This window comes from Phascolarctos cinereus, unplaced genomic scaffold (genome assembly GCF_003287225.1).
Source record: "Phascolarctos cinereus isolate Bilbo 61053 unplaced genomic scaffold, phaCin_HiC Scaffold_4;HRSCAF=312, whole genome shotgun sequence".
NCBI lineage: Eukaryota > Metazoa > Chordata > Mammalia > Diprotodontia > Phascolarctidae > Phascolarctos > Phascolarctos cinereus.
Window position 1 is genome coordinate 88901714 of NW_027555847.1, and position 12614 is coordinate 88914327.

General features: G+C 39.6%; 1 long non-coding RNA gene across 1 annotated transcript in view; it reads right to left on the bottom strand.

Annotated features, from left to right (window-relative positions):
- Positions 1-498: 498 nt before the first annotated feature.
- The window catches only part of LOC110216924 (uncharacterized), a 28512-nt gene continuing 16396 nt past the window's right edge, over positions 499-12614 (bottom strand). Inside the window, exons 2-3 of the long non-coding RNA XR_002326910.2 lie at positions 7209-7405; positions 499-741 (exon numbers count right to left, since the gene is read on the bottom strand). This is a non-coding gene — a long non-coding RNA (uncharacterized LOC110216924). The remainder of the gene's footprint in view (positions 742-7208; positions 7406-12614) is intronic.

Below are 12614 nucleotides of genomic sequence, written 5' to 3' on the forward strand. Positions count from 1 at the left end.
TGACCTCCTTTGGAGTATATGCCCAGTAGTTGAATCACTGGGTCAAAGAATATAAATAGTTTAGTGACTTTTCTTGTATCATTCTAAATTGTTTTTTAGAATGGTTGAACTAATTCACAGTTCCACCCTCAAGCTATTAGTGTGTCTGTCTTCCCACAATCCCTTTTTGGATTAATCTTTATCTTAAGGACAACTGCCCCATTGATTGTCCATTCCGATTGTTGTTTTCTATAATAATGACAAACTATTACTGTGCTGAGGCGGGGCAGGGAGGGGCCAGAGATGCCCTCTCCTACCTCTGCCTCTTTGTTCAACTGGAGCCTGATCTCCACCTCAAAGTCCCAGGGGAAATTGCTTAAAGCTACTTTAGTTTGCCTCTTGTCTAGTATCTCCTCAAAGTGGAATACATCAAGTGTAGAATAGCCGTTTATTTCTCCCACACAAGACTACGTAAGACACAAAAGACTCAAAAGACTCATAATCATACATTGACTGACTTAAACTCATGAGAACCATTTAATCATCCTGGCTCTGCACAATCCATACCAGTCCCTCAAGGTCCATATCATCTGGATAACCAGGACATGGATGGACTTATCCTTCTGTCAGTGGTCATCTTCAAGAAGGGCATTTTAGGAAACTCCTCCTGCTGCCAATCAGCTCCAGCTGACGAGTGCAGGAGCTCTCAAAAATTCAAATTTACCAGGTTACTTCCAAGGCTTCCAAGGTCCATCTTGTTACCTATATTCAAAGAATGAAACACAAAGAAAGATTCATTAAGGAGCTTGAGATCCAGTATCAGGTTTGCCTGGGTAGCATATAAGTTGATTACAATGTCAAGAGGGCACCATAGCTGCCTTGGGGAGGACTCCCTCATTCCCCAAAAAGCCACAGAGGAGTTCCATACCACACATTCAGAAGGAAGAAGAAATCAAGTTGCTCTTCCTCTCTAATGAGAGGGTAATTTTTTCTGGCTCATTAGCTAATCCTCTTTGCAGCCTCCTTCCCCTGCTGCTATCAAAGGGACCAAGGCATTACTAGCATCCCAGCGTCTGTCAGCACTAAGCACATGTGTCTTTAGAAGCAGCCAAGGTGATCTTAGCTTAGCTTCACATATACTCTAATGTGGTTCAGTCATTTTTCAGTTGTTTCCAACTCTGTGATGACTCCATTTGGCAAAGATGCTAAAGTAGTTTGCCATTTCCTTCTCCAGTTCATTTTACAGGTGAGGAAACTGAGTCAAATAGGGTTAAGCCATAGACCAAAAAGCCATGGTCATCTAGATTACAGAGCAAAAGGCATGGCTTTCCAAAAGGCCTTGTGCATATGGAATGAAGCTAATTGTGCAGTCATTTTAGTCATGTCCAACTCTTCATGACCCCACTTTGGGTTTTCTTAGCAAAGATACTGAAGTGGTTTGCCATTTCCTTCTCCAGTTCATTTTACAGATGAGGAAACTGAGTTAAATAGGGCTAAGTAACTCACCCAGAGTCACACAGCTATTAAGTGTCTGAAGCCAGATTTGAATTTGGGTCTTCCTGACTCCAGGTCTGTTGCTCTATCCACTGTATCACTTAGCTGCCCCAATGAACCCAATATTTGGTTCTAAACACACTAGCAGGCAGGTAACAAGCATTTATTAAGGTCTTAGTATGTGCTAAGTGCTAGGGAAACAAATACAAGCAAAAAGACAGTCCCGACCTCAAGCTTACATTCTAAAGGGGGGAGATAACATATAAAAAGGGAGCCGAAAAGGGAGGGTGAGTGGGAACAAAGGAAGACATGGAGGCGAAGTCTGTAGAGCATTGTTGGGGAGGGGACTGAAGCCTAGCTGGCTTGGAGCAGTCCCCTAAATGGAGGCTCTGGAAGGAAATCACCAATGGGAAAAGGGGGCCAGATTCTTAGGTGATCAGGCTCCAGGAGCTAAGGGAAGTTCCAGGTAGATGAGTAAGTGGATGAGTCATGGTGGCAAAGTCCTTAGAATCAGAAGTATAAGGTGGAGAGGGAATGTTCTCTGAATCACGGCTCTCTCCCAGCCTGTGCCCAAAATGGAGGGACCCAATCTACCAGATTTACCTGCTCGCTCTATTTCCCAGTTCTTAGAAGTAAAGCAGGGAACATGCAGCCTTTTGTGAGTGTGGTCAGTCCACATGACTGGCTCAAGGCTGGCCCAGAGTAACAAATCCTAAATCTACTATACTTAGCAAAAGTGCCAAAAACAGATTTTCTATCCATATAGTAGCATCTTCTATCTATACTGTTTTATATATATATTTTCTATCTACTTATCCGTGTGTGTATATTGTCTCCTCTAACCAAATAAGCTCTTTGAAGGCAGGGACTAATTTTTTTCTTTTGTATTCCCTAGCTCCTGGAATAGTAAAAACATGTTGTTCAATTGTACTTATCCCATCTTCCTTGACTGGGATAGGGGAAGAGCACTTCCACCATTCAGGTTAAAGAAGCAAGTGTGGGAGATGTCCAGGCCGTACGTAGGGTCAGGAAATATTTTAGCCAAGTTGCACAAGGGCCTCTTGCTTTCTCACCTAGAGAAAGCTGCACAGCTTATGCCCAACTTGGGTCCTTAGGCTACTGACTACTGGCTCTCTGCCCAAAATGACTAGCAGTAAACAATACTGGTCACCAAGCATCAAGGGAGAAGGGCATAACAGACATCGTTCTCTCCTCTTCAAAAGAAATATGACGAGTGTTCCTGAAGTCATCTATGGCCATCAAGAACGGGACGATTGAACTACAAAGTAAATGACTCAAACATTTGTTCCTTCCAAAATTGCTCTCTAGCAATTTGAAGGCACCCCCTGCCTACTTAGTGCAGACCTGTTCTTGCTCACACTGTGGTCTATTGCTGTTCTGGAAACTCCCTTCTCAGTAATTCTGCTTGTCCAGGCATGAGTAAGTAAGCCAAAATAATGGTGGTAAGAGAAGGGCTGTAATAAGGGGGAAGACACACCCTGCAAAGAAAAGGGAGGTAACTATGGTTTGGATTTCAACCCGGTGGGCTGCCCTGCCCCAGCAACCCTTCCTACCTAAGGCCAAAGGATTCACAAGTTGTAACAACTTGTAACAAGTAGTAGGAAGAGCATATTGATGTATATAGGCTTAGGGTTGTTTTGGTTTTGGTTTTTTCTCCCCAGTATGTAGCACATTATACACAGGAGTTGCTCAGTAAAAATTCATTGAGTCAAATTGAATCAACAAATACTCAGCAAACAGTAGGATAGAGGTGAAATAAAAAAAGTTTGTATATGAGTTCCCAGTGAGTTCTCATAATCTGGTCAGGGAAATGAGACATACACATGTGAGACACAGGACAGTAAATACCAACTGAGAATCTAACATTAAGATTAATGTTTAAAAAAAAGATTAATGTTAATGTTACTGAATTAATAAATTATCTAATATTGCTGGGCCCAGGGAGCTGGGGTTCTTGTCCCATTCCCTTCTCCACTAAAAAGGACCCTCTCAACTCTGGACCTAGTCACACAGTCTAAACCAGGTTCAGTCCTGGGGAAGTCTGATCTCTGATAAGAGAAGCTGGGCTCACATTCCTTGGCTAGTTATGTTCCCCATCCTGGTACCCTAGGGGAAAAAACCAAATTGCTTAAGGCTCATATCTAGGGTCCCCCTAAACTGGGGAATAGAAATGTAGTTTATGTAAAATATGAATCAGGTAAGGGACAGGTATTTATTTCCTATACACACAAATGATAAAAGACAAACCGCATACATGACTACGGTTACACTACACAAGTGGCAATACTATTATTACACTCTTAGCCAGGAGGCTAATACTTAAAACCATCTCAATGTGGAATAGTTTACAGGGCTGCCAATTAGTCATTTCACATTTCACCTCAGCTCTGCTCTATCTCCCTAACAGTCTGTGACTTTTGGAAAGCTGAGCCAGGGATTTCGATTTTTCCTCTCTCCAGTGGTCATCTTCTCCAAGAAGCATTGCAGTCATTGTTGAAAACTACTCCCTTTGTCACTAGGCAATTCCAACCAAAGAGCCTAGGACCACTCCTAAACTCACAAGATGACCTCCAATCTAGGACACATCCATCTCAATACTGATACTCATTCACCCAAAACCCAGGATCAGGCTTGTCTAAGCAGGACATGGGATTTAGCTGATATATGCTCATTCAGAAATTTGCCCCAGAGTTGTATGATGTTACATGAACGGTCAAAGAGAAGTACAGGGATAAACTCACAACCTTATGGAAGGTCTGCCAAATCATCAACTCTTCCTGTTCAGTGGCCATTAAGGGGGTTGCTTTGTCATCTCCAAACACAAGCTGTCATTCATACATGGCAAAAGGCAATAGGTCTTTTCACCCCAAAGAACCAAATCCCTGCAGCAATGAATGAATCATGCATATGGTCAGAAGCTGGTAGGGAATATCCACATTTTCTCAAAACAAACTACAATATGAGTAGTATAGATCACAATGGATAAAGGAATTCAAAGAGACAGATTGGTATGGATTAGATTGACCAGAGAAAATTGTTGTGGAAAACCCAGGTCTAGCTGGGTGGATGGGATTTGAAGGGGTGGGCTAGTTCCAGGAAAGAGTAATTAGGTATAAAAAAAGGACATTGGTATGCCCCAAACACTATAAAATTGTGCATACCTTTTGATCTAGCAATACTACTACTAAGTCTCTATCCCAAAGAGTTCATTAAAAAAGGGAAAAGGACCCATATGTACAAAAAGATTCATAGCAGCTCTTTTTGTGGTAGCAAAGAATTGGAAATTGAGGGGATGCCCATCAATTGGGGGGTGTCTGAACAAGTTGTGGTACATGAATATAATGGAATACTATTGCGCTATAAGAAATGATGAGTAAACAGATTTCAGGAAAACCTGGAAAGAGTTACATGAACTGATGCTGAGTGAAGTGAGCAGAACCAGGAAAACATTGTACACAGTAACAATAACATTGTGCAACCATAATAGACTTAGCTCTTCTCAGCAATACAATGATACAAGACAATTCGAAAAGACTTATGATAAAAAATGCTATCTAAATCCAGTGAAAGAATTATAGAGCCTGAATGCAGATTGAAGCATACTATTTCACTTTTTTTCTTTCTCATGGTTTTTCCCCTTTGTTCTGATTCTTTTTTCACAACATGACTAATGTGGAAATCTGTTTAACATGATTGTACATGTATAACCCATAGCAGATTGCTTGCTGTCTTGGGGAGGAGGGAGTGAAAGAAGGAAGAAAAATTTAGAACTCAAAATCTTACAAAAATGAATGTTGACTAATTGTGTGACCCTGGGCAAGTCAATTAACCCCATTGCCTAACAACAACAACAACAACAACAACAACAAAACCCAAAAAATGAATTCTGAAAACTATCTTTGCATATAATTGGAAAAAAAATTTAAGTGGAAAAAAAAGAGAAAAAACATTGAAAGGCTGAGCTGAGTATGGGGTAGGAATTAGGGGAAGGGAGCGAGGAAAAGTATAAGGTCAGAAAGAACACAGTGAGACTGGCCTAACTGTATCATAGGGATGCACATATATGTGTGTACACATATACTTGAATATATGTTTGTGTATATGTACACAATACATATGTATACTATGTATGTATGTACAACTTAGGGGAAACTGTCAGGAAGAACATAGTAATCCTAGCCTGGCTGTGTCATAGATATACATACATGCGTGTGTGTGTGTGTGTGTGTGTGTGTGTGTAAAATGAGGAGGTCCTGGACTAGGGCAGTGGTGGCATCAAGAATAGAGAGAAGATATATGGGTGAGGTTATTAGGAAAAAGGGATCAACAAAATTTGGTGAAGAGGAATTGTAAATCTAAGCTATAGCCTAGGACTTCTCCCTGACAGGGCCGAATTGTGGGGAGAGGGTCTTACACCAGATGGTTTTAGAGGATGAATCAAGGTAGAGGCTGGGATGATTCCTTTGTAAAGGCCTGGGGTAATTTGGTGTGACTCAGGCAAAAGTGTTATTCATACCACAATGCTGCGTGAAAATGGAGAATCATTGCTAATGGCCAGTCAAGTCAGTTCCTAATTTGACCAGCAGGTGTCAGTCTGTCCCCAACAGAGTGTCACAGCTTTAAGGATGCCTGTTCTTTTTCTTCCCCCATCCTTCCTGCCCACTTCTTCTCACTATCCCTTTTCCCAGACCACCCAGGAGTCAGTCTTTGCTGGGTCCATCCAGGAAACTGAAAAAATATAGTGAATGAAGATGAGATGGAGGGGAAAAGCAGGAAGATACAATCAGGGGCAGATAGACACTCCCAAATGGCCCTGAGCCTGCAAGAAGAGCTTAGGAAAGATTGAATGGCCTGCATTTCTTGAGGGCTGAACACTGAGGCCCCAGGCTCTGGCCTTCAGCCTATGAAGAAAAGCTGGCAATGGGGCTTGAAGGGCATAGAGAATAATAGGGAGCAGGGATTGGGCAGCTAGGATATACAGCATAGGGTAGTATGATCCATAGGTCTGGAAATAGGAATGGCTTGAATTCAAGTCCTGGGTCTATTAAAACATTATATGACCTTCGAAAGAGAAGTCATTTTCCCTCTATAGGCCTCAATTTTCCCATCTGTTAGATAAAGAGGTTGAACTCCCTGGTCAGTTCTATGCACCACATTTTAGGAAAGCTCATTGATAAACTGAATTACATTTAGAGGGCATTGAAGGTAGGACATACCAGTTAACATCTGAAAGATCTGGGGAGGTTTAAACTGGAGAAGAGAAGATTTAGGGAGGATATGAAAATTATCTCAATTTTTTTTAAGACTGTGAACTGCTCAAACCAAACTGCTCTGAGACTGGGACAGGAAGGCACAGCATGAGCTTGCAGCTTGGGGGTAAAGGATGGGTGAACCCTCATCAGAGGCAGCCAAATATCCTGGGGAAAGCAGCTTGGCATAATGGAGACACACTGGTTTTGAAGCCAGGATATCTCAGTTTGAAATCCAGCTCTTCATACTTATTTTTTGTTTGTTTAAGAAAGTGATTCAGCTACTGATATTTATCGGCCGTGTTATCATGAGCAGGTCACTTCCCTTCATTAAAAAGTTTCCTTGTCTATAAAATGGGGACAATGATGATGATGATGACGATAGCACATCTATTTCACAAGACTATTGTGAGGAAAACACTTTGTAAACTCTAAAGTATTAGAGAAATGGAAAATTACTATTACCGTTATCATCCATGAGTCAGAGACAGACTACCATTTCTGGGGAGCAAACCCAACAGCTTTCCTATGTGTTCTCAGCTTAGGGATCCCTCCATCCTTTGAGCTTTTACTCTGAAGTTCAATTCGAGGCAAAAGATTGAAAAGTGACCAGTTCATGTAGGCAGCAAAGAAAAAGTTGGGACCGAGGTCAAAGTTCTGCTCTGGAAAAGGGAAAAGAAGCATATTTTCCTCTTTCAGTAACATCGTTGATAAATTTCTTCATATCTGCTTCCCCATTTCTATTGCACATTAAGACTTAGAAAAGCATTTTGCCAAAGTCAGATGAAGTAGGGAGTATGAGTGCTACTATTCCCATTTTATATGTGAGGAAACTGAGATTCAAAGGAATGAGATGACCTGTCCAGGGTCACATAGTTCGTAAGCATTGGAGCTAGATTTGAAATTAACTTCAAATTCAATGCTATTTCTGCTCCATTAAGCTGCCTTCTCTCAAAGAATCCAGGTTGAGGAAAGCTGTTGGTCAAGCTGAGCATCCCTAAGGTTAGAAGCCTCAGCCGTTCTAAATCTCCAGGTTCTCCTGGGCCCTGCCTCCTCTCCTATGGCTTTTTCCTCTCCTAAGATGACATTGTACAAGCTCCATGTCAACACCATCTGGTGATATAAACAGTTCTCAAATCCCACACTACAGCTGGCTCCTGGGAATGTCACCTGACTCAGTTTTGTATGGTGAGAGAGGATTCCTTTGCCCAGGAGCTGACCCTCCTTTCTGTACCTAGAGATCTGATGCGGGCAAAGTCCAGGCCTAAATATCATGGGACATGATTTTGAGGTTCAAGAAAAAACCCTTAGTCAGAGCAGGGAGTCAACTTATACACCCATAAACACAACAAAATAGAGGAATACAAGAGGTAAAAAAACCAAAAACCAGCCCACTAAACTTCTACACCATTCTGCCAGCTGCTTCTGTTGCAGGCACCACAATTCATAGTGGATATGAGTATTATGATTATCAGATCTGGTCCCTATCTAGTCCATCTAGTACAATACCCTAATTTTACTGAGGCCTGGAGAAGGGAAAGAGCTGTTAGCTACTTTCCAGGTCACACAGTAGACTATGTCCACTGTCACATAGGCATTAAGTAGCAGATCCAGGCTCTAACCCAGTTTTCTTAACTCCAAATTTTTTCTGCTATACAACTGTTTATATCTAAGGCCATGTCTGCTACTGAGCTAACTTACACTAGTGCCCTCAAGGTGACTTTTTTTCTCCACCTTCCTTGGACCTCAGGTTATGTTGTTTATCCTTTTTCTAAGAGGACCAATGACACCACAGGGTGAAGTCCTAACTTGTGTATAAACTGGATTTAAGCGAGGCAGGGTTGCACAAAATCACCAGTCATCCAAGTCCAGCAGCAAGACAAAATCAAGACAAATGGCAGTGGTCTGGGATGCAGTGGATGACTAGAGTGTCTTCAATGTCTGACCAAGCTCTAAGCACTCCACAGCACCTGCTTCAGCCACCTTCATGGCACTGGAACCAATTGTGCTTCTCCACCCATTCACCAGGGGAAGTCTGGCCACTAGACCCAGATGGCTCTGGAGAGGAAAGTGAGGCTGGTGACTTGGCACAGCCCTCCCTCACTCAAATCAAAGTTAATTGCAGGTCATGGCATCATCTTCCTGATGTTATGGTCCTCTTTGAGAACGAAGGACAAACCACACACAGCCACACATAATGTGCTTAGGGAAGACATCTCAGTCATCCCTAGCCTGGTTTAGCCCACTTGCCGACACAATTTTACCTAGGTGTGGTTGCTGCCCATGCTACAGCTTCTTGAAGCCATAGGTGAGAGTTGGGTGGCAGGTAGACACCAAAGGTGGATGAGCAACTCTGAAAAGGGCTCAGCAGGCCCTCAACACCTCATACACCTCACCTCATGTTCTACTTCTTACCCCATCCCTATCCCACCTTCTTTGCTATTCTTGTCACCTCTGGTTAATTTAGGTTTGGCCTTTCTCTCTCTGTGTACCAGCCCCATAACTTGTGTGTGTCACATATGTCCAATACCTGGACCCTTAATATAGAGGGGCCAAAAAAAGGGCTAGTGGTCCTCTCCCTTGGAATACATGGAAGTATGGAGAAAAGTTAGAGATATTCAATTCGTTTTGTTTCTGTTTTCTCTGCCTTGCGAGGATGGGAAAAACAGAAGGAAAATGTCTCAGTTGATAACCAAGAAAAGAAATAGCTTACTTAAACTGCCCACTGAATTCACCATCCTCAAGCCCAGAATTGTATACTAGGTGTTATAAGCCAGTCTAGTAACGCAGTTTGGAGATCAGAATGAAATAAGCTACTTGTAGGACATCTAACAGTTAACCACAGCAGTCTTACTTAGCCATAACATGGAAAAGATACTCAATAAGGATATAGCACTAGTTGAGGCAAACACACTCCTCCACCCCCTTTTCCCCATACAGTAACAAGTGTAGTCTGCAGGGCAGAATATTGTGGCTCAGATCACAGTGGTCTGTCCACCAAATCTGAGGGGTACCAGCTCCTCATAAATTAGCTTTTCTCTTTTTAATTTTTTAAAATTTAATTTATTTCTGGTTATATTTTAAGTTCTGAACTGTTTCCCTCCATCCCTCCCTACCTCACACTAGAGAAGGCCACCATTTCACTCAGACACACACACACACACACACACACACACACACACACACACACACACATTTCTCTGTGTGTGTGTGTGTGTGTGTATGTGCACACGTGCATGTGTAAAATCATGCTATGCATACCTCTATTTATCAGTTCTTTCTCTGGAGGTAGATAGCATCTTCCTTCATAGGTCCTTTGTAGTTGATTTGAGTATTTATAATACTCAGAATAACTTAGTCATTTACCATTATTCTTCTACCAATATTGCTGTTACTATATATACAAGGTTCTCTTGGTTCCACTCATTTCATTCTTTATTATTTCATGCAAGACAAAGATCTGATGCAGCTAAACCCTCCTTCCTTTACATTTTTTCATTAATTCCTTTGCTATTCTTGACCTTTTGCTCTTCCAAATGAATTTTGTTACTGCTTTTTTGGCTCAATAAGATAATTTTTGGTAATTTAATTAGGATGGCATTGAGCAAGTAGATTAGTTTAGGTAGAACTATCATTTTTATTATATTGGCTCTGCCTACCCATGCACAATTAATATTTCTCCAATCATTTAAGTCTGACTTTATTTGTATAAAAAGTGTTTTATAATTATGTTCATGTAGTTCCTGGGTTTGTTTTGCATGTATACTCCCAGGTAGTTTATATTGTCTATGGCTATTTCAAATGGAGGCATCTCTTACTACCTCTTCTTGCAGGGTTTTGTGGGTGATATATAGAAATGCAGATTATTTATGTAGGTTTATTTTATATCCTGCTACTTTGCTAAAATTATTGTTTCAACTAGCTTTTTAGTTGAATCTCTAGGATTTTCCAAGTACGTCATCATGTCGTAGGCAAAAAGATAGTTTTATTACCTCATTGTACATTCTGATTCCTTCAATTTCTTTTTCTTTTCTTATTGCTGTTGTTAGCATTTCTAATACAATATTGAATGATATTAGTGACGATGGGCATCCTTGTTTCACTCCTGATCTTATTGGGAAGGCTTCTAGTTTATCTCCATTACAGATAATGCTTGCAGATGGTTTTAGGTAGATGCTTCTTATTATTTTAAGCAAATCCATTTATACCTATGCTTTCAAGTGTTTTTAATAGGAATGAGTGTTGTGGTTTGTCAAAAGCTTTTTCTGCATCTATTGATATAATCATATGATTTTTGTTACTCTTGTTACTGATATAATCAATTATGTTAATAGTTTTCCTTATGGTAACTATCCATGCATTTCTGGTATAAATTCTACTTGGTTACAATATATAATCTTTGTGCTACATATTGTTGCAGTCTCCTAGCTAGTATGTTATTTAGAATTTTTTGATCCACAGTTATTAGTGAAATTGGTCTACAATTTTCTTTCTCTGTTTTTGCTCTTCCTGCTTTAGGTATCAGCATCACCATATTTATTTCATAAAAGCAGCCTATTGTTGCAAATAATTTGTTTAATATTGGAATTAGTTGATCTTTAAATGTTTGGTAGAATTCACTTGTGAAGCCATCTGGTCCTGATGCTTTTCTCTTTGGAAGCTCAAATATGGCTCATTTAATTTCTTTTTTTAAAATAGGTTTATTTAGATATTCTACTTCTTCTGTTAATCTAGGCGGGTTACATTTTTGTAAGTATTCTTCCATTTCTTTTAAATTGTAAAATTTGTTGGCATATAATTGGGCAAAATAACTCCAAATAATTGTTTTGATTTTATCCTCATTAGTGGTATATTTGCCCTTTTCATTTTTTGATACTAATGATTTGGTTTTCTTCTCTCTCTATTTAAATCATATTAATCAATGATTTAATCTATTTTTTTATAAGACCAACTTCTAGTTTTGTTTATTAATTAAAAGATTTTCTTACATTCAATTTTATTAGTCTCACCTTTAATTTTTAGGGTTTCCAATTGGGTGTTTAATTGGGGATTTTTAATTTGTTCTTTTTCTAGTTTCTTAAATCATATACCCAATTTATTGGTCTGTTCTTTCTTTATTTTATTGGCATAAGCATTTAGAGATATAAATGTTCTTCTGATTACTGCTTTTGTTTCATCCCACAAGTTTTGGTATGTTGTCTCATTATTATTTTCTCTTTAATAAAATTATTTGTTTCTATGATTTGTTCTTTAACCCACTCATTGTTTAAGGTTAGTTTATTTAGTCTCCAATTAATTTTTAATCTATTTTCATGGCCTCTTATTAAATATAATTTTATTGCATTAAGATCTGAAAAGGATACATTTAATATTTCTGCTTTTCTGTATTTAACTATAAAGTGTTTATGCCCTAAATGTGGTCAATTTTTGTAAAGGTACTATATACCACAGAGAAAAAGGTATATTCCTTTCTATTCCATTCAATTCTCTCCAGATAGCTATCATATCTAGCTTATCTAAGATTCTGTTTATCTCCTTGACTTTTTCCTCTTTTGGGGGGGTGATTTAGGTTTATCTAGTTCTGAGAGGGAAGGTTAAAACCCCCCACTATTACAGTTTTGCTATCTATTTCTACCTAAAATTCACTTAGCTTTTCCTTTTAAAATTTTGGTATTATAGCATTTGGTGCATATAGGTTTATATTGGTGCATATAGGTTTGATATCAATTCATTATCTATGGTACCTTTTATCATAATGTAGTTTCCCTGTTTATCTCTTTTCATTAAACCTATTTTAGCTTCAACTTTGTCTGAGATCATGACTGCTACCCCTGCTTTTTTTTTTCATCAGCTGAAGCATAATAATTCTAC